This window comes from Eutrigla gurnardus, assembly GCF_963514095.1.
Source record: "Eutrigla gurnardus genome assembly, chromosome: 9".
NCBI classification, from domain to species: domain Eukaryota; kingdom Metazoa; phylum Chordata; class Actinopteri; order Perciformes; family Triglidae; genus Eutrigla; species Eutrigla gurnardus.
Window position 1 is genome coordinate 5,945,412 of NC_139923.1, and position 21,730 is coordinate 5,967,141.

Genomic DNA, 21,730 nt, shown 5'->3' on the forward strand with positions numbered 1-21,730 from the left:
GACAGCAGAAGGTCATCATATAGTATAATCTCACCACATGGGGACGTGTTACTGATTGTCCCAATACATTCTCATCAATTTAAAAGTTTGTAACCAGCTGTTATAGGAATGTTCTTCTTCTTGCCTTCAATAGGAACATATCATAATGGTGTGTTCACACCAACCCTGAAGCAATTTTTTGTGTGGCACTATTCCATACAAAATGATGTGACGTGAATGAGGACAATACCTCACATTAGTCCAGAGACCAGGCCAGACTACGTGTAGAAACCAGAGACTGTCTATGGTACAAACAACAAGGACCCTGCTGTGTTTATGTCTAGATGTTATTCTCAGTGTTGATGGAGCAGCTACAAAGACTCCAATCAATAAAAAAAAACATTTTAAAAGTTGTTGACTTAAGACTTTTTTTTTTTTAAATCAACATCATTATTTACTTCAGTATCCATTTTTATCTGTTTATTGTAATTAAATCACATCCAAATAATATATTTTGGATTCATCCCGCTGTGGTAAACCAGCCAACATGTGTCTTGCTAGATATGAATACAATGAATGCAGCTTGGTGAAATTCACAAAGCAGCTATGGATGATGTCATGAACTCAGACAGGACGGCGTGATTGATGAAACCTTGTTGGTGTCTACATGGAGGTAACCCCCCCCCCCGGTGCGACTACAGCGAGGGAAGAGGAATAAACACAAATGACAGCATAACAGATTTAAAAACAGTAAAGTATATCCAGACACCAAATGTTTTATTAGGGCCCAAGCGCCGACAACGTCGGGCTGCAAAGCCCTATTGTATTTAGAATCTTATGCCAAAGTAACTCGCGTTTTGGAGGCCTCAACATTAAAAGAAACCCATCAAAATTGGTGTGTGCGTAGAAATTACAGGAAATTGCGATATGGTAGCGGTTTCACATTTGGCCAAAACAAAGTTGCTCGCTAGCACCACCTAGCATGGGCATTCGCCCGCCCCGCCACACCGTAACTCCGATCGAGATGAAATTTTGCACACATGTGCAGACGAGTGTCCTCTACAAAAAATCCTCTTGGATTACCAAAGTCCACCTACCGGTACCAAAATTTTCCGCCATCTTGGATTTTATGAAAAACCCGATGTTGCTAATTTCTCCGACAACGTTGATCCGATTTCACCTACTGGCGACAGGAAATGTCATTGACTTTGTGACTTTTTCCAAGTAAAAGCCACACCTGATTATTTTTGACTTATTCCTCTCATTTCAGCCTGCAGAGAGGACACAGGGGAAGGAGGAGGGGTCACACTAGGGGAAAAGAAGAGATGTCAGGAAGGGATGGACATGTGTGTGAGCCCTGTGACTGAAGTGTAGTTTCACTTTAGATCACACCAGATCAACGGTCATGAAACGTTCCACACCTGCTAATGACTTTATACATTGTCTGATCTGTTCCACACTTAACAAGCACCTCAGACATAGAGTTTTCAACGGGCCTGAAAATTACAACCCGACCTGACCCGGCCCGTGGCTTTTAAAGCCCGGACCCGATGTAACCCGTCACATCAACATGGATTATCTGCCCGAATCCGGGCCGCGGCCCGACGCCGCCGCCCCCCCCTTCTTTTTTTTTCTTCTCATACACTTATTATCATGACCAGAAGACGGCGACGGTGAATTCACCTGCGGCAAATTTACTTTTCACCAACTCCATCTACTTCTCCAGGCTAAAGGCGTGCACGCAGCGGCGTCAGGTCTGCCCCGCCCCTCTCCATGATGCACGTTACGGACTTTACGGTGAACAGCAGCGATGATTAATACTTTTTTTTTTCACTGAGCGGAAAATTATGCCAGAGGTCCGACCAGAGTCACTTGCTTATATTTTAGACCCGAACCTGGCCTGAACCCGCGGGTCCTGTCGGGTTTGTCGGGCCGACCCGACCCGTTGAGAACTCTACTCAGACAGCAGTCAGGGAGATAGATGGCTTTGAATGTCAATCGCTTGTGTCTAAACTTGTGTTCTAAACAGGTATGCGGCTGAGACACTGTCTTGTGACCGCAGGCACTCCACGACCGCATATGAGCGACGGCCCGTCACAACACTGCTTGCAGTTTTAATTTACATTGAAATGGATTGAATGAAATGTACATGTCCTAATGTAAATTAGTACACACTGTGTGTCCTCTGTACATTTTATAGTATATTTACTGGATTAATGAGAGTGTGCTGCCCTGTGCTCCTGAACACGGATGGTACTTCCATTAGCATTAAACTTGAATTCAGTCAGAGCAAACGCCAGCACCAGAGCTCTGTGTGCTGTCCCTGGGGGGGACAGGCGTTGGTCATGATCATCATCATCATCACTATTACACACCTTAATCATGATCATCATCACCATAAAGAATCATAATCATCCTGCTCCTCCTCCTCCTCATCATCATCATCATCATCATCATCATCATCCTCCTCCTCCTCCTCCTCCTCATCAACATAATAATCCTCCTCCTCCTCGTCCTCATCATGCGAATAATTATCAACATCAACACAAGTAACATGATGACGCTGATTTTGAAGGGGATGATCATCATCATGGTGTTGTTCTACAGCCACAGAGACCTTCACTGGTAAAACCTTCAGTTCATCCTCAGTCCGTATGTATGGAAACAGTCTCTCAGTGAAAGTGTGTGTGAAGGTGTGTATGCATGTGTTAGTATCAGGATCAGAGAACGACAGCTTTCCATTGTTCCAGTCCAGATTCACTCGGATCCTCTGGAACTTCTTCTGGACCATGACATCAGTAGGTCGCTGTGATGGGTACAGTGTATGGTATTTACCTTCAGAAAACCGCAATGACCATAATCCAGAGCGAATGACACCCTTCATCATGACAGACTCTGCTAACACACCCAGTGACCAACCTGTACTGTCTCCAACATGGACGTCCCAGCTGTGTTTCCCTGAGTTAAAGCCCTCAGAGGCCCGGACACAGTAGTCTTTAATCCTCTCTGGATTATCAGGAAGCTCCTGTTCCTCTCCAGGTCTCACGCTGGTCAGGTCTTCAGACAGGATGAGGTAAGCCCCGGCAGTGTTTGGGTCCAGAATCAGGGGAGCGTAGGAGACCACATCCTTCATCTTGTTCCAGATGTTGAAGGTCAGGTTGCCCAGGTGTTTGGCCTGGTCTATCAGAGCTCCTGAGGGCAGCTGTGGATCCTCCAGCAGGGGGTGCTGCTGGACTCGTTCCACTGCAGCCTTGTAGTTGTGCAGGAATGAGATGCCTTCAGCTCTCAGCTCCTCATCCGTGGCTCGGATTGTGTCAGAAAGAGCTGCTATCTCTCTGCTCAGAATCTCCATCTTCTCTTTCACCACCTGACTCTTCTGCTCCTCTTCCTCCCTCAGTGCAGAGATCCTGGCCTCCTCTTCCTTGTCTAGAAACTGGTGAAGCTTGTTGAACTGCTCCTTTATCTGCCTCTCTGTGTGTCGGACCTGGAACTTGATGTGTTCACGTATTTGATCAGACTTCACTTTGACTTCAGAAACCTTTAACTTCTCCTTTAAGAGCTCCAGAGTTTCCCCAAGTTCCTTCTTGTGTTGGCGTGCAGCTTCATCAATGGGTTTGAATCTGTGGTTGGTGTGTTTTTCTGAATCTCTGCAGACAAGACACACTAGCTGCTGATGGTCCAGACAGAAGAGTTTGAGTTTCTCAGAGTGCAGACTGCAGAGAGCTCTCTGACCGCATTCTAACAAGAAGGTCTCACACCGGTTCTTTAACACCCGGTTTAAAGGTGGTTCTGACTTTGAAGATGTTATCCTACAAACAGGACACTCACGTGTTTTTTTCTCTGTCCACCAGCTCTGCAGACAGACTCGACAGAAGCTGTGACTACATGACAGGATGACAGGATCTTTGAAGACTTCACGGCACACAGTACAGCAGAGATCTTCCTCTAATCTGGAAGCCATTTAGTCTCCGAGTGAAGCTGAAAACACAGCAGGCAGACGGCTCAGACGTTTCCTGTCCCCTGAAAGTAACTTTCACTTTGAGTGTTTGTTCTTGTAAATCATCTGTTAAGATTCATCAGCTGGTTGAAGTGGTAGTTACCTACTATTCCTTCCCATAGGCTATATGTCCTCTCCTGGTGGTTTTGATCGAAAGGCGAATCTTATCGTCTGTCTTTCCGTGTGAGGCAGAGTAGCCTGTTTCCTGGTTTGTTTCAAGGAAGCTAAAAGGAGGAAGTGTCCTGCATTGCTGCATGTCAACACATGTGCAGTAAAATCTGGTCTGCACTTGCACAAGGGCTCACAAGCTGGCAAACAACCACAGAACATCAGGATGGTTTGTTTCACTGATGCGTCTGCAGGGTCCACTAAAAGATATATGCCTCTGCATTAAAATTGACACAGTTAGATGCACCAAAGTTGATAAAGGTAAATTCTATTTAAGCTTAAAAGATTTCAAGACATCAGCTAACCGTAGGAAAGCAATAAAAGCAGTAAATAAAGTAGGCAGAACAAAAACCTGGGTACTAAAACATACAGGCTGAGTTTAGTGCTGCAGTTGTTTGTGTGTGTGATTGTGTGTGTGTGTGTGTGTGTGTGTGTGTGTGTGTGTGTGTGTGTGTGTGTGTGTTGTGTGTGCGTGTGTCTGTCTGTGTGTGTTTGGACGTTAGAGAAATAAAAAAACAAAGGTGAGCCTAAAAAACTAGCCTTTAAGAGATACATTTACAGTATAAGCAATAATAAATCATACATTTAGGAGGCTAGACATCATAAACCCAGCATTTGAATGTTTCTTCTGAGTTAATAAAAAGTTCCAAATTGGTATGGTATAATCCTATTGGGTGTGTGGTTGACGAAAGCGATATGTGCTATGTGGAAATGTTTCGTGACTTGTTCTGTGTTGTGATGCAGTACTGAAGAAGAGAAATATGAGTGAATCTTCTGCTTGAATAGATTATCACTGTCTTTATTGCTGCACTGCTTTGTATCATTTGCATACATTTGATTAATCAAGTGTTTCAAGGATAATCATCATATTGGTTGAAGCATGATGAAACAGACGATGAAAGACAGCCAGAGTGGACACTGTTGTGGAGAGGAGGAGCAAGGAAAGGGCACAGAGGACATGTAAGGAAATCATGGATAGGCATGTTGTACTGGGGAGCAACAGGAAGTAGAACAGGTATGTGTTAGGACGAAGTCTCACATTTAGCAGTGAGCACAAGAGGAGGGAGCAGACAGGGAGCAGGAAGTAGAGAGAAGGATTATGATCTTAGGTATAGACTTGTGATAAGAGCTCCAGAATGATGCTGACTGTCAAGACATTAGGAATCTCGGGACAGAAGCTGTTAAGCGACAACGACAGTTCGACTGTCGACCGACAGCTACACTGCCAAAATTGGTGTCTGATCAAACTTCCATTAAACTGTTACGGAGAGATGCATTGTGCAAATTGAAAATAAAAATGTGGTGCTCACCACAAGGTCAACATAAAGGTCCATACAAGGTAGTCCGGGCAACACGGACTGCCGTAGGTGGAAGGAAGCTCTATGTGGTAGCATATGAACCACTGCATCAAGGCTCGACCAACAACAACACAGAATGAGACCAGAACGCCAGTTGCCTGATGTGGATGTTGCCAGGAAATCCAACACAGGAGAGGCCTGCAGTGTTAATAAAGGAACTGAGGAGTATCATGAAGACCCTGACCCAGCCACCTCAGATTAAAGCCAAAAGACACCAATCAGATGAGTATGATGCAAATACAAAGACGTCAAACGTGATTTCAAAACAAATTCCGACTCATGGGATTATATTGTGTGTGCACAAGTGAATATTGTGCAAGAGCATGTTGTGTGCAAGTAGCAAGATAAGAAAAGTCTGGAAAGTAACAGAAAAGGCAATCGATCCTTGGAAGGTTTTGGAACGCTGTACTCAGTGGGAATAGTCACATGCATGTTGCATTTGAAGGCTGTTGTCTGATCTGTTTAAAAAGAGTAACGTATAGAAACACAATATTCTGTAGGTCTTATTTCAATTAAACACATTCCTTTCCACAAGTCCAGGCGTCCTCTTTGACACCATGCAAGCAGCCTTATTTCTGCAACCAGAGGAGTTGTGAATGTGTCTCTACCTGATAGCTCCTATGGGGTCAGACTGTCTCAGCCTTCTTTTAAAAGTGTTGGTTTGGCTCAGGTGAGTCTGGTGATGGGCGGAGCTTCATCGTTACAGTTTGTCAGCCCCCTGCTCCTAATTGAGGTTTGTCCTTTGTGTCATGTTTCACTCATTCTTGTTTAGTGTTGTTTAGTCCACTCCAGTCAACTTGACTTGGGGTCTTGAGCCTGCAGTCAGCTAGTCACCATTCTGCTTCCCAGCCTGCTACCCTCCAGCTAACACACCGACATGCTAGCCACTTCAGCCTTCACCTATGTCCGCTAGTTTCAAACCTTCACTTCAGTGGACTAACCTTCTGTCTGCTCCCTACCCCGAGCCAGCTAGCTTCCTAGAAGATCCTGACCCCGAAGACTCTGAGCTGGCCCCTTTCCGGAGGACAGGGGCCGGCTCTAGGGGTCAGAGCCACCCAGTTGGGACCCTGAGTCGGGGGTCCCAGTCAAGATTTTGTCTGTTCCTGAGTCGGTCTAGCCAACAACTGTTCCTGCTAAGCTGCAAAAGTCTATTGTCACTGTGCTGCAGCATTCACCAGTTCCTGAGCTGTAGTGGTTACAAGGTCCCACTGAAATCAGTTCAATGTGCATTCCGCTCTTATTTGATTTCCATGATTCAGATATATTGGGCCCTAGTAGTGGGGTGCATCGCAGGGTGGCGCAGGGCGGCGGAGCCGGCGTATTGCAAGTTTCGACCAGCCGCAGCCTTGCGCACGGTCAGGTTGGCAGTTTGGTGGATCGCCTGCGCCAAGATGGGTGTGGCGGCGCAGCAGGGGGAGGCGTCACAGATTCAGCTTGGTGCAGCGGAAGTTTCGTGGCAAAAAGCCTCGCCGAGACTTCGCCGAAAGCCCGCCAGCTCCAACCTGGTCTACTCTTGGCGTAAGGCGAATTACAGCTGGCGGAGTGGCAGTTTGGCTGACTGGCGCGCAGTGCGCACACGTCACCGAGACCTCACAGGCAGGTTTCCACAGTTACAGGCACATTTAAATACAATAAATAATACATAATAGATTGTCCCGTCACATCTGACGTCAGATCAAAGGCGGATGGCACGCGGAACGGAAACTCAGCCTGACTGAATTAACACAGCTGAAACTTGGACCTCTCGGACCAAAACATCACCCTCTCTCTCTCCTGTTTTTCATATCTATCCACTGCTAATAAATTGCGTCTATGCCTGAAAAAATCTTTAAAAAAAAAACAGCAGATAGTGCCTGGTCTCGTGAGCCTCACTAGCCGCTCAGCTCCCGGTGTCCCGCCGTTCTGGTGTTGGACGGGAAATCCGATGCAGCTGTGGAGCGCAGATGATGAAGACGGTGATGATGATGATGATGAATGTCCCGGCCGGCTCGTCTATTATGTCTACTGCTGTGCGCCCTGACCCTGCTTTGTGATAGACATGCCTAAAATGTGCCTACAATTTCTATAGTCATATAATATCGGCATTATTATTATTATGACTATACGCACGCACAGCGCGTGATGCGCATGGAGGGAGCGGCGGCGCTGCTTCTGTCATCGGGTTGTCAAGTGACGAAACTTGCACTGCACCTCGCCTGGCGTATTAAAGGAGAGGAGAGGAGCTCATTTGATTGGTGAAGATCTGAATCGGCTGTATTAATCCCAGTCCACGCCTCGTCTCCTCCTCGTCTCCCACTCACGCCTTCTTCTCCTCCCTCTTTCCCACTTGCGCGGGTGGGAGTGACGGGAGGAGTGCCTGTGCTAGACTGCACGGTGCACGAAACTCGCAAAGTCCAGGCGGACACACCCCGTGGGCGTGGCGCAGGTGCGCTGCGCGCCGACTACGCCTGGTGTACGAAACTAGGGCCCATTGAGTCATGATTTAAGACTTCTTTTTTTTTTTTTTTACAAATCACCATCATTATTTATTTTAGCATCCTTTTTATCTGTTTATCGTAATTAAATCACATCTAAATATGTGTATTTTGGGTTCATCCAGCTGTAGTAAACCAGCCGACGTGTCTTATTATACAGTGAGTACAGCTTGGAGAAGTTCACTGAGCACCTCTGGATGATGTCATGAACTCAGACATGATGACGTGATTGATGAAACCTTGTTGGTGTCTACATGGAGGTGTCCCCTGCCCTCTCTGGTGTGACTATGGCGAGTCAAGAGGAATAACCACAATGTCACGCCGCGGTGAGGGGTGTCTTGTCATGGGATTTTGTCTTGTGAATTTCCTGTTTTATTTTGAAAATAACTTTCCTCTCACTTCAGGTCACTTGCCCTTCCTCATGTGTCTCCGGTCTGATGGCTCCTCTGATTCCTGATTGTTTCCACCTGTTTCCCATTACCCTCATGTGTCTTATAGTCCGCGTCTCCCTTTGTCCTGTGCCCGAGAATATCGTTTGCCCGTGTACCTCCAGCCCTTTTTGTCCACAGCCAACGCCTAGAGCCCATGTGTTTGTACGATCTGAATTTCTTGGTTTTCTCTAAAGAAAGAGTGATTTTTTGTTGTAGTGTTTTTGGTCAGCTCTAGAGAAGGTCGTTTTTGGTTTTCAGCCTTGAGCTTATCTCCGTTGGAGGGTTTTCTTTGTACATTTATTCCGCTCTAGTGCAGTGCAGTTTAAGTTTATAGCCTTGTTTTCTTTCCTCCGTTAGAGTGATTTTCATTTTTGTAAATTTCCATAGTAAGTTCAATCACAGTGTAGCCCAGCCTTTTACTTCGCCTCCATTAGGAGAGATTTTCATTTATCTTTTTCCCTCGAAGGTTCTCGTGTTTTGTTCTCGTGTTTTCACGGTTCTTTGTCTTTTTGACTTAAGTTTAATTGTTTCATAGCCTGATTATTTTCACTCTATCTTAGGGGATGGTAGAAGTTCTAAATAAAGATCTGCCTGAACTCTTCTCCCTCTGCATCTTTGATTCTTTTTAGTCCAGGCCTGACACACAAATGATCCAGGCAAACTTGTGAAAGTAACGCAAGGTGAAAATTCCCTTCACATTTGATATGAACACAGCATAACAGATTTAAAAACAGTATATACAGACACCAAATGTTTTATTTAGATTGAAATGGTTTGAATGAAATGTACATGTCCTAATGTACATTAGTACACATCCACACAGTCCCCCGGCCCATCCTGTCCTGTTTCTTTACTGGATTAATGAGAGTGTGCTGCCCTGTGCTCCTGAAGACGGTACTTCCATTAGCATTGAACTTGAATTCAGTCAGAGCAAACGCCAGCACCAGAGCTGGTGACTGTAAATTCAGATTACAGTATGGCTGTAGAGGAGAAATACTGCCCCTATTAGTTTGGTATTATTAAACAGTGCATGTATAATTATAGTTTAATATATCTAATTAATAAACTCAATAAATGTTCTGAATGATCAAAAACAATCTTACTTGACAATAAAAAAGAAAAGTTATTGAAATTGGTAGGTTGTACTCTTCGCCTATCTTTGAATCTAAAACTTTTTACAGATTCAGTTCTGTAAAAATCATAATCATAATCATCATCACCAATAACCATAAGAAATCATTAACATGATCATCATCAACATCATTACAGTAAAACAAACCCTAATCATTATCACAATCATCATTACCATCACCACAAAGCATAATCATCCTCCTCATAAACCTCCCCCTCATAAACCTCCCCCTTGTAAGTCTCCCTCTCATAAACCTCCCCCTGATAATTATAAAAATCTTCATGATAATAATGATCAACACAAGTAACATGATGATGCTGATTTTGAAGGGGATGATCATCATCATGGTGTTGTTCTACAGCCACAGAGACCTTCACTGGTAAAACCTTCAGTTCATCCTCAGTCCGTATGTATGGAAACAGTCTCTCAGTGAAAGTGTGTGTGAAGGTGTGTATGCATGTGTTAGTATCAGGATCAGAGAACGACAGCTTTCCATTGTTCCAGTCCAGATTCACTCGGATCCTCTGGAACTTCTTCTGGACCATGACATCAGTAGGTCGCTGTGATGGGTACAGTGTATGGTATTTACCTTCAGAAAACCGCAATGACCATAATCCAGAGCGTATGACACCCTTCATCATGACAGACTCTGCTAACACACCCAGTGACCAACCTGTACTGTCTCCAACATGGACGTCCCAGCTGTGTTTCCCTGAGTTAAAGCCCTCAGAGGCCCGGACACAGTAGTCTTTAATCCTCTCTGGATTATCAGGAAGCTGCTGTTCCTCTCCAGGTCTCACGCTGGTCAGGTCTTCAGACAAGATGAGGTAAGCCCCAGCAGTGTTTGGGTCCAGAATCAGGGGAGCGTAGGAGACCATGTCCTTCATCTTGTTCCAGATGTTGAAGGTCAGGTTGCCCAGGTGTTTGGCCTGGTCTATCAGAGCTCCTGAGGGCAGCTGTGGATCCTCCAGCAGGGGGTGCTGCTGGACTCGTTCCACTGCAGCCTTGTAGTTGTGCAGGAATGAGATGCCTTCAGCTCTCAGCTCCTCCTCCGTGGCTCGGAGTGTTTCTGAAAGAGCTACTATCTCTCTGCTCAGAACCTCCATCTTCTCTTTCACCATCTGACTCTTCTGCTCCTCTTCCTCCCTCAGTGCAGAGATCCTGGCCTCCTCTTCCTTGTCTAGAAACTGGTGAAGCTTGTTGAACTGCTCCTTTATCTGCCTCTCTGTGTGTCGGGCCTGGAACTTGATGTGTTCACGTATTTGATCAGACTTCACTTTGACTTCAGAAACCTTTAACTTCTCCTTTAAGAGCTCCAGAGTTTCCCCAAGTTCCTTCTTGTGTTGGCGTGCAGCTTCATCAATGGGTTTGAATCTGTGGTTGGTGTGTTTTTCTGAATCTCTGCAGACAAGACACACTAGCTGCTGATGGTCCAGACAGAAGAGTTGGAGTTTCTCAGAGTGCAGACTGCAGAGAGCTCTCTGACCGCATTCTAACAAGAAGGTCTCACACCGGTTCTTTAACACCCGGTTTAAAGGTGGATCTGACTTTGAAGATTTTATCCTACAAACAGGACACTCACATGTTTTTTTCTCTGTCCACCAGCTCTGCAGACAGACTCGACAGAAGCTGTGACTACATGACAGGATGACAGGATCTTTGAAGACTTCACGGCACACAGTACAGCAGAGATCTTCCTCTAATCTGGAAGCCATTTAGTCTCCGAGTGAAGCTGAAAACACAGCAGGCAGACGGCTCAGACGTTTCCTGTCCCCTGAAAGTAACTTTCACTTTGAGTCTTTGTTCTTGTAAATCATCTGTTAAGATTCATCAGCTGGTTGAAGTGGTAGTTACCTACTATTCCTTCCCATGTATGTCTTTTGATCTGAAGGTGAATCTTATCGTCTGTCTTTCTGTGTGAGGCAGAGTAGCCTGTTTCCTGGTTTGTTTTAAGGAAGCTAAAAGGAGGAAGTGTCCTGCATTGCTTCATGTCAACACATGCGCAGTAAAATCTGGTCTCCATTTGTACAAGGGCTCACAAGCTGGCAAACAACCACAGAACATCAGGATGGTTTGTTTCACTGATGCGTCTGCAGGGTCCACTAGTTAGATATATGCCTGTGCATTAAAATTGACACAGTTAGATGCACCAAAGTTGACAAACTTGAATAGTACGAATGAACACACTGTAGCTGTATTGAATCCTGACTAGCTGACGCCCACTTTTCTCATATTCCCTGTTAAGCAAGAATGAGTATTGATGGGTCAAGCTACAATTTTTCTGTGTGGTTTACTGCAACGGTGACACCGAAGCAAGACAGGGACATTTTGTACACATTCACACTGCCCAGTATAATATCTCAGACACAAATGAACATGCATTCTTGATAGCTTAAAACATTTCAAGACATCAGCAAACCATAGGAAAGCAAAAAAAAAAGCAGCAAATAAAGTAGGGAGAACAAAAACCTGGGTACTAAAACGTACAGGCTGAGTTTAGTGCTGCAGTTGTTTGTGTGTGTGTGTGTGTGTTTGTGTGCGTGCGTGTGTGCGTGTGTGTGTGTGTGTGTGTGTGTGTGTGTGTGAGAGAGAGTGTGTGAAAGGTAAGGGAAAGTCAACGCTGATTTGATGATTGAATCTTCTTCTGAATGAATAAACAGTGTTCCAAATTGTTATGGTATAATCCTTTGTGCTGTGTGGTTGACCAAAGTGATCTGTGCTATGATGAAAGGTTTCGTGCCATTTACATTTTGTCTAATAGTAATGCTGAGAAATGTTGCATGTGATTTAAATGTTTTGTCTAATATTTGGTGTGGTTGTGTGCTGAGAGCATCTGAAAGTTCGCAGCAGTGTAATACTGGGCGAGGTCTCTAATACTAGTGAATTGCTGTGTCAGACACAGCTGTTAAATGGGACACACGTTTTGGGTCATGTGACCTGGATCATTTGAGATTAGTTATGGGTATTTGTGTGAAAAAAATAATTTGTTTTTAAAAAGTTATAGGAATATTGCGCAAAATACAGAAATGTTGTAAAGGCTGTATACATCTTCTCTGTTGAGAAGATATTTTTAATTGTGTTTTGGTGTATAGGATACGCCCTGAGGGAGGGGCTAAAAAGGGGGTCATCTTGGCTTTGAAGACAAGTTGATGGTCTGTTTACAAAGCAGGTAACAGCCCGTGAGTAGCTAAGGAACTTCATTCAGTGTTGTTTTTGGTAAACATGTACATGTATTTTTCTATTGTTTTCATGTTTTTGATAGATATTATCACACTAAATATTTTAACTATTAACTGTTTTGCACCTTGGGAGGTCGGCACCAATAAACGCACCATCACCTGCCATTGTGTTTTGTCGAGTTTTGAGGAGTTTAAGAACATATGGAAGTAGGATGGCTAACCCACCCTCCAAGGCAATGCACAGGACTGTGTTGGGACCTCACCATGAGGACTACACAATGCGGCCTACAAAAGCCTTCACACGCGGTCAGGACAAAGGAACAAAGGAGATAAAAAACTACAACCGCCATTTCAGTTTCACTTCTCACCGAGGTGGGAAGTGCAACGTCACACAACTGGTGCCCTATTGGCTGACAACCACAGGTACCCCAGGGGGTCCTCGGGAGCAGCCGTGAGCTATATAAACCGGTGCCATCTTAAGAACTGCACTTCCAACGCTCTTCCATAGCAACACCACGTTGCAACAGGAGGCGACTCCTCCACCGCAGCACACCGCTGCAACAGGAGGCCAACGCTCTCTCCACCGTAACAAACGTTACAACAGGAGGTGAACGTTACGTCTGCAGCGTTTTCCTTTGTCCTTGGCCGCAGTCTTTCCCCCTATTAGATCTTCTTATCTATAAGCATGACCGGAGAGTAGACTGTAGAATGCATGAACATTTAATAACACTCTGTGATACAGTACAGGGAACACGGGCTCACTCTGCTGAGCACTGCACGACAACAACAACCACAGCAGAACCAAACTATGCAGTAACCCCCCTGACCTATGCCTGGAGCTCCCCCTAGTGGGCCACCCCCAAACCCTCTTATAAAGCTCAACTAAATACATAACACTCCTTTCCCCTAGTTAGTGTTCATAATCGTCCCACCCTTTGGGACGAACTCTGGGCCTGCAGGGCTGACGGCGAACAGGCACAGAAGAGGAGCTTGTGGGGCTGCTTGAAGAATGCCCCACTTCCACAGGAGCCCTTGTCTCTCTCCCCCCCGACTGTGACTCTACCCCCTCTTGGGCTCCTTCTCGGGGCAGAGACTCACTAGCTGGCGGGGGCTGGGGGGAATCCCCCTCAGTTACCTCTGGCTCGCGCCCTCTCAACTGGTCCACATGGCGCCGATGTACCTGGCCATCAGGGGCTCTCACACTGTATGACACTGGCCCCGTGGCCCTCTCCACCACCGCAGGCATCCATCTTGCCCCTGTGTAACTGCGGGCAAACACAGAGTCCCTAGGTTGAAACAGCCTCGGCCCTCGTTGTTGGTTACAGGCCTGTTCCTCTTGCTTTGTGCGGACCTCATCCTGCGAGTCTGGGTGCAGGCGATCCAGTGCGGTCATCAGCCGACGACCCATCAGCATTTCTGCGGGGCTCTTCCCGGTCGTTGAGTTTGGTGTGATGTGTTGGGCCAGCAGGAAACGGGCCAACCGAGTCTGCCAGTCCCCGACGGCTATCCTCCGCAGAGCATCCTTTGTAGTTTGCACCATCCTCTCAGCTTGGCCATTAGAGGAGGGATGATACGGTGCCGTTGTCACGTGCCTGATTCCATTTCTCTGGGTGAAAACCTTGAACTCGATAGACGTGAAAGCTGTGCCGTTGTCCGACACCAGGACATCAGGGATACCATGAGTAGCAAACAGCAGCCGCAGCATGTTGATGACAGCACCAGAAGACATAGATGGCATGACAGACACCTCCAGCCATTTCGAGTGGGCATCCACCACGATCAGAAATGTCTTCCCCTGAAACGGTCCTGCAAAATCGATGTGGATTCTCGACCACTTCTTGGTGGTCCACTCCCACTGGTGCAGCGGAGCCTTGGGTGGGTTATGACGAGTGAGCTGGCAGGCCTCACAGGCTCTCACGACCCTCTCCACCTCTTTATCCATGCCAGGCCACCAGACATAGCTCCTCGCCAGGGCCTTCATATGGACGATCCCTGGGTGAGCATCATGCAGCATTTTCAGGACGTCAGCTCTCGCTGCCAGGGGCACCACCACCCTGCTCCCCCAGAGCACACAGTTCTTGTGTGCAGACAGTTCGTCACGCCGCTGGGTGAAAGGCTGGAAACGCTCCTCCTGACTCCCTGTCGGCCAGCCATGGAGCAACCAGTGCAACACACGAGACAGCACTGGATCCTTCTGTGTCAGGCTGCTGATCCGTCCTGCGTGGAGTGGAGCCTGAGGGACCATTTCCAGCAACAACACCTCCAGCGGGGGCGGGACCTCAGCCCCTCCGTGAGCCAGGGGCAGACGGCTCAGGGCGTCAGCATTAGCCAGCTTCTTTCCGGGCCTGTAACGCAGCTCATAATGGTACGCACCTAACATCAAACTCCAGCGCAGCATGCGAGGTGATATCATCTGTGGTACCGGCCTGGAGTGATGCATTAGTCCCAACAGCGGCTTGTGGTCTGTGTAGATAACAAACTCTCTCCCCAGCACGTACTGGTTGAACTTCTTCACAGCAAAGACAACAGCAAGCGCCTCCTTGTCAATCTGCGCGTAGTTCCGTTCCGTTGGGGTGAGGGTTCTTGAGGCAAAACATACAGGTGCTTCGCGTCCATCTGGCTCCACGTGGCTCAGCAGAGCCCCAACCCCATATGGCGAGGCATCACAAACCAACACCATGGGCTTTCGCACATCATAATGGGCCAGCACGCCGTCCGCCTGAAGCAGTTCCTTTGCCTGTCTGTAGGCCGCATCGTGGGCTGCCGTCCAGTCCCAGGCTGTATCATGGTCCAGCAGTCGGTGCAATGGTTCCAAAACAGTCGTTTTGCCCTCTAAAAAACAACTGTAAAAGTTCAGAAGTCCCAGGAACGCCTGTAACTCCGTTTTTGTCTTGGGTGTGGGTGCATTCCTGATGGCCTCCACCTTCTCTGTTGTGGGGTGCACTCCCTCCTTGTCCACGCGGAATCCCAAGAACTCCACCTCTGTTGCAGCAAACACACATTTCTCTTTCTGCAGCCGGAGTCCTGCCTCTGCTACCCGACTCAGCACTGCCTGCAGCCTGCCTGCATGTTCCTCTGGAGATTTCCCTGTAATGAGGATATCATCTAGATATGGTTGTACTCCTGGAATTCCTGCCAGCAGGGTGTCCATGAACCTCTGGAAAATAGCCACAGCCGTTGATACTCCAAACTGCAGCCTTGTTGGCCTAAAAAGTCCCCTGTGTGTGTTCATGGTCAGTAGCTCCGCTGCGTTTTCATCCAGGACAAGCTGTTGGTACGCCTGCTTGAGATCCAGTTTTGTGAACAGTATCCCCCCTGCCAGAGAGGAGAACAGTTCGGATACAGTTGGTAGGGGGTATACATCTGGGAGTACAGCTGTGTTCACCGTGCATCTGTAATCACCACAGATCCGGAGGCTCCCATCCTTCTTAGAAATTGGCACAATGGGCGTGGCCCACTTGGAATACTTCACTGGAACCAGGACACCTTGCTCCACCAGCTTGTCCAAAGCCTCATCCACTTTTGGACGCAGCGCGAAAGGGACTGGGCGCGCTTTGAAAAACTTAGGTGCTACCTCTGGGTCCACGGCCACAGAGACAGGTGGTCCCTGGCAAGCCGCCAGTTCCCCAAACACCTCATTGTAATCCTCCAGCATGGACTGTATCGACTGGTGCTGGATCGCGTGCACTCCCGTCACATCGATGCCTAGTAGTTGAAACCAGTCTCTGCCGAGCAGGCTTGCCTCTTCCCCTCCCACCACGAAAAGTGAGAGTGTGCCTTTGAAAACATGATACTCGACTTCCACTTGAATCTTTCCTAGCACCTGTAGCTGGGCTTGTGACCACTGTTTGAGCACCCCTGTGACCTGCATAATGGCTGGTGGGTCTGCTGGCCATAGGCTGTGGTATGTCTCTTCACTGATCAGTGAGCATGCTGAACCAGAATCTACTTCCATAGTAAGGGGTACTTTGTTCAGGATTACCTTAGCCGTGTACGGCGCCCTCTTGTGTGTCAGCTGGTGTGCGGAGGTATGATGCAGGAAGTACTCCTCCTGGCCCAGGCTTTCCAATGTAACAGCATGTGTCTGAGCCTGAGGCGGGTCCTCAGGCTTGGAGGCAGTATTGGTTTGAGCTTTCTTCATGCAGACCCGTGCGATGTGTCCCCTCTTCTTGCAGAAGTGGCAGACTGCCGTGCTGAATTTACACTCTGAGGGACTATGAAAAGCTCCACAGCGAAAACACTTTTTTTTCACCTCCATCGTAGCCCCCATCTCCTTTTTAATGTCAGCTGTGTGAGTTGTCTTGTGAACTTCCTCTGACTGGGGAGCAGATAGTCCCATACGCAACATACTAGCATTAAGAGCTGCTGTCTCCGCTGCCATAGCCTTCTCCTCAGCCGATTTGAAGGTCAGAGCCGGCTCCGATAACAACTGTCTCTGCAGGGCTGGGTCCCGCACGCCACACACAATCCGGTCGCGGAGCATGTTCTCAAGCTGGTCTCCAAAATTGCAATGCACTGATAGCTTCCTCAGCTCCGCAATGAATGCTGAAATGGACTGACCAGGCTGCTGCTTACAGTTGTGAAAATGAAAGCGCTGCACTATCTCAGAAGGTCTTGGGCTGAAATGGCGCTGGAGACTGCCAATCAGCTCAGCATACGGTACCTCACTCGGTCTCTTTGGAGCCACCAGGGAACGTAGCATGGAGTACGTGGCTGCTCCGCATACACTCAACAACACTGCTCTTTTCTTCTCGGCGGCATCGATCTCATTTGCTGCAAAAAAACATTCCAGCCGCTCTGCGTACTCCTCCCACGAAGCCTCTTTATCCCCAGAGAATTCTTCAATCCTCCCGAAAGTAGCCATGATCTGACAGTGAGTAGCTTCTCTAGTGAAAGTCCGACTTTACCGTGTCCTGTTTGCCGCTTGTTAGCCGTTAGCCGCTTGTTAGCTGTTGCCGTTCGTTCTCGTAACTCGGTCTGCGTGAGTCCTTGTATGTCTCCAAGTCTCTGGAGCGTACACATCCGCCTCGTCGCCAGTATTAGATCTTCTTATCTATAAGCATGACCGGAGAGTAGACTGTAGAATGCATGAACATTTAATAACACTCTGTGATACAGTACAGGGAACACGGGCTCACTCTGCTGAGCACTGCACGACAACAACAACCACAGCAGAACCAAACTATGCAGTAACCCCCCTGACCTATGCCTGGAGCTCCCCCTAGTGGGCCACCCCCAAACCCTCTTATAAAGCTCAACTAAATACATAACACCCCCAAACTCGCTGGACGAGCAACAGACTGTTTTCCCTCTCTTTTTCTCTACTTGCTTTATTGTTCTTTTTGTTTATCATTTTGGATCCTGAGGAGACCGCCGCGACCACACGACTCCCCCTGTTTACCCGCGGAAGGAAGAAAAACACTTTCTTCGTCCCAGCTGCCAGCAGAACGGATAACTACGACCTGTTTTTGTCTGAAATCAGCTGACTAAATCGCCGAGCCCCACGATTTTATTGTTGCCTGCAGAAGGGAGAAATACTAACTGTTTTCTTCAACTAATTTGATCCGGCGCCGAACGAGCGCTCGCGAACCACTGTCCATTGCCGGTGTCAAGAAACGCCATCACCACACGGGACGGAAACCTCACATCGACACACTCCACATCGACAAAAGTAAGAGGCTATTTGTCTGGGCAGAAGCAGAGATTCGATAGTGTAGGACATGCTTGTAATTCTTGTTAACGTGTTTTAAGTTTTGTTCACGGACCGCCGAGTCCGTGGCTTTCTGTATTGTTGTATTCAAAGACTGATTGTGTACCCACGCCGCTGGGTTGATTTCTGTAACGGTGTTTTTGACTAACCTCAGCCATATTCGCGAGCTCAGTAAGCGTCTACTATCAGTTAAAAGACCGGCGTCCTGCTGAACGAACGCCAGTTCATTCATGAGCTCCCGTGTGATAGTAACACGCCTACTGAGCCTTAGAATATTGCGCGCGCATTCTCTCCCTCTCTTTGTTTGTGTACCGCTAACACTCACACGCACACATACACCGCCCCCACACGTATCCTACGCCAGCTGTTTCCGCCTTCGGACACTGAGGACATAGCTCCATCTGGTGGCTGTACCCGGCCATCTCCCGCTCGCTCTCTCTCTCTCTCTCTCGCGATCCTATCGGACGTCAGTGGCTCCGCCCCTGAACGCTGTGAGGAATAGCTCCATCTGGTGGCTGCACCCTGCCATCTCTCCCTCTCTCTCTCCCTCTCTCGCTACTCTATCTGACGTCATTGGCTCCGCCCCTGAACGCTGTGAGGGATAGCTCCATCTGGTGGCCGGCCGCGCCCGGCCATATTTACATTTACATTTACATTTAGGTCATTTAGCAGACGCTTTTGTCCAAAGCGACTTACAATAAGTACATTTGTCAAAAGAAGGAAACAAAGAAACCACGACGTATCATTGCCGATGCAGTAAGAGCTAAAAATAGAACAAGTGCTAGGTCCTCATCTGAGTAAAGTAGTACTTCAAGAGTAACAGTGCTACGATCCGAGTTTTTTTTTTTTTTTTTTTTTTTTTTTGCGGGGGGGGGGGGGGGGGGGGTCGAGGGAGGGTGTTAGTGGGTCATGCTATGTAGAGTCGAGGTGAAGTCTGAACAGGTGAGTCTTGAGCCTTTTTCGGAAGATGGCAAATGACTCTGCTGTCCTGACATTGGTCGGGAGTTCGTTCCACCATTGAGGCGCCAGAACAGAGAAGAGTCTGGACTTTGCTGAGCGACATTTGTTTGATTTCAGCGATGGTGGTACCAGCCGGCCAGCTGAAGTAGAGGAGCGGAGTGCTCGCTTCGGGGCATGAGGTTTGACCAGTGTTTGAAGGTAGGCAGGTGCCGTTCCATTGATGGCCCTGAAGGCCAGTGTCATCGTCTTGAATTGGATGCGTGCTGCAACAGGGAGCCAGTGGAGGTCACGGAGGAGGGGGGTCACGTGGGAGAATTTGGGTAGATTGAAGATAAGGCGTGCTGCAGCGTTCTGGATACGCTGCAATGGTTTAATCGCATAGGCCGGGAGTCCGGCCAGGAGAGAGTTGCAGTAGTCAAGGCGGGAGATGACCAGTGCTTGGACCAAGAGCTGCGTTGCATCCTTTGTGAGGAAGGTCCGAATCCTGCGGATATTGTAGAGGGCAAATCTGCAGGATCGGGCCACAGCAGTGATGTTGGGGGTGCAGGATAGTTGGTCATCGAGGATTACACCCAGGTTCCTCGCAGTTGAGGAAGGAAATACTGTGATGCCCTCAACAGTGACCGATAGGTCCATGCGAGGGCAGTCTTTCCCTGGGATGAAGAGGAGTTCGGTTTTATTCAGGTTAAGCTTGAGGTGATGTGCAGTTGTCCAGACAGAGATGTCAGCCAGACAGTCCGAGATGCGAGTTGCAATGTGAGCGTCAGAGGACGGGGGAAAAGAGAGGAACAGCTGGGTGTCATCAGCGTAGCAATGGTAGGAGAATCCATGCGATGTGATAACAGAACCTAGTGATCTGGTGTATAGTGAGAACAGAAGCGGTCCTAATACTGAGCCTTGAGGGACACCCGTGTCCAGAGAGCAGGGTTTGGACATAGAGCCATTCCATGTGACCATAAAGGTGCGGTTTGTCAGGTATGATGTAAACCAGGTGAGAGCAGAGTCGGTTATGCCAAGTTCAGCCAGAGTGGAGAGGAGAATTTGGTGGTTGACTGTGTCGAATGCAGCAGATAGGTCAAGGAGAATGAGAACGGAGGAGTTGGATGATGTTTTGGCGTCTCGCAGGGACTCGGTCACAGTGAGGAGGGCCGTCTCAGTGGAGTGGGCAGTCCTGAATCCTGATTGGTTAGGGTCTAGGAGGTTCTTCCGCAAGAGATAGGATGACAGTTGGTTGTAGGCAGCACGTTCCAAGGTTTTAGAGAGGAATGAAAGAAGAGATACAGGTCTGTAGCTTTGGATGTCAGTAGCGTCAAGGGTGGGTTTTTTCAGGAGAGGCTTCACGATAGCGGTCTTAAAATCCGCTGGAATGACACCTGAGGTGAGGGAGGAGTTGATCAGGGTGGTGAGGAATGGCAAGATGTCGTGTGAGATGTCCTGGAGAAGAGAGGAGGGAATCGGGTCAAGGGAGCAGGTGGTGGCACGGTTAGATGTAACAAGTGCGTGAACGTCTTCAGAGGTGAGGGGGCTAAAGCTGGTAAGACCATCCGAGTTGAGAGTTGGGGGAGATGTCTTCTGGGAGGGAATAGGCGTGAATGATGAGCTGATGTCATTTACTTTCTTGGTAAAGTAAGTTGCAAAGTCATCGGCAGTAAGGAAGGAAGGGGGCGGAGGGGTAGGAGGGGTGAGGAGGGAAGAGAACATGGAGAAGAGTTTCCTGGGGTTGGAGGCAGAAGAGTTGATCTTTGCCAGGTAGAAGGCAGATTTAGCTGCCGAAACAGTTGAGGTGAAGTCAGAGAGGAGGAGGTGGTAGTGAGCAAGGTCCTCGTGCTGTCCCGATTTCTTCCATTTTCTCTCTGACGCTCGCAACAATGATCTGTTGGTTCGCAGAGGTTCAGACAGCCAGGGAGGGGGGGGAGACGATCGCGCCGGTCGTGCGATTGGGGGACAGAGAGTGTCCAAAGAAGAGGCGAGTGAGGACATCAGGATAGAGGAGGCTTCCTCAGTAGGCATTAAGGAGAACTGTTCCGAGGATGGGAGCGAGGAGATAACAGTTGAGGAGAGAGCGGAGGGAGTGAGGGATTTCAGGTTGCGGCGGCTGGTGACCATTCGAGGCGTAGAGGGGAGGGATGTGGTGGGCTTCATGGGGAGGGAGAAAGTCACAAAGTGGTGGTCGGACACGGTGAGCGGGGTAACAGAGATTGCCGAGATGCCACAGGATCTTGTGAAGACAAGGTCAAGTTGGTTCCCGGCCCGGTGAGTTGGTGGAGAGGGGGAGAGCGTAAGGTCAAATGCGGAAAAGAAGTCGATGAATTCAGATGAGTGTAGCTTTCCCGAGTGGATGT

At 48.1% G+C, this 21,730-nt stretch overlaps 1 protein-coding gene and 1 pseudogene across 2 annotated transcripts in view; both read right to left on the reverse strand.

Annotated features, from left to right (window-relative positions):
- Window positions 1-21,730, reverse strand: part of nox5 (NADPH oxidase, EF-hand calcium binding domain 5) — a 56,832-nt gene that overhangs the window by 1,467 nt on the left and 33,635 nt on the right. The window lies entirely within an intron of this gene.
- LOC311018794 lies at window positions 18-11,505 on the reverse strand (annotated as a pseudogene). The gene is made up of 2 exons: window positions 9,717-11,505; window positions 18-3,992 (listed from the first exon to the last, which is right to left on the reverse strand). The product of its transcript is annotated as an uncharacterized misc_RNA (transcript).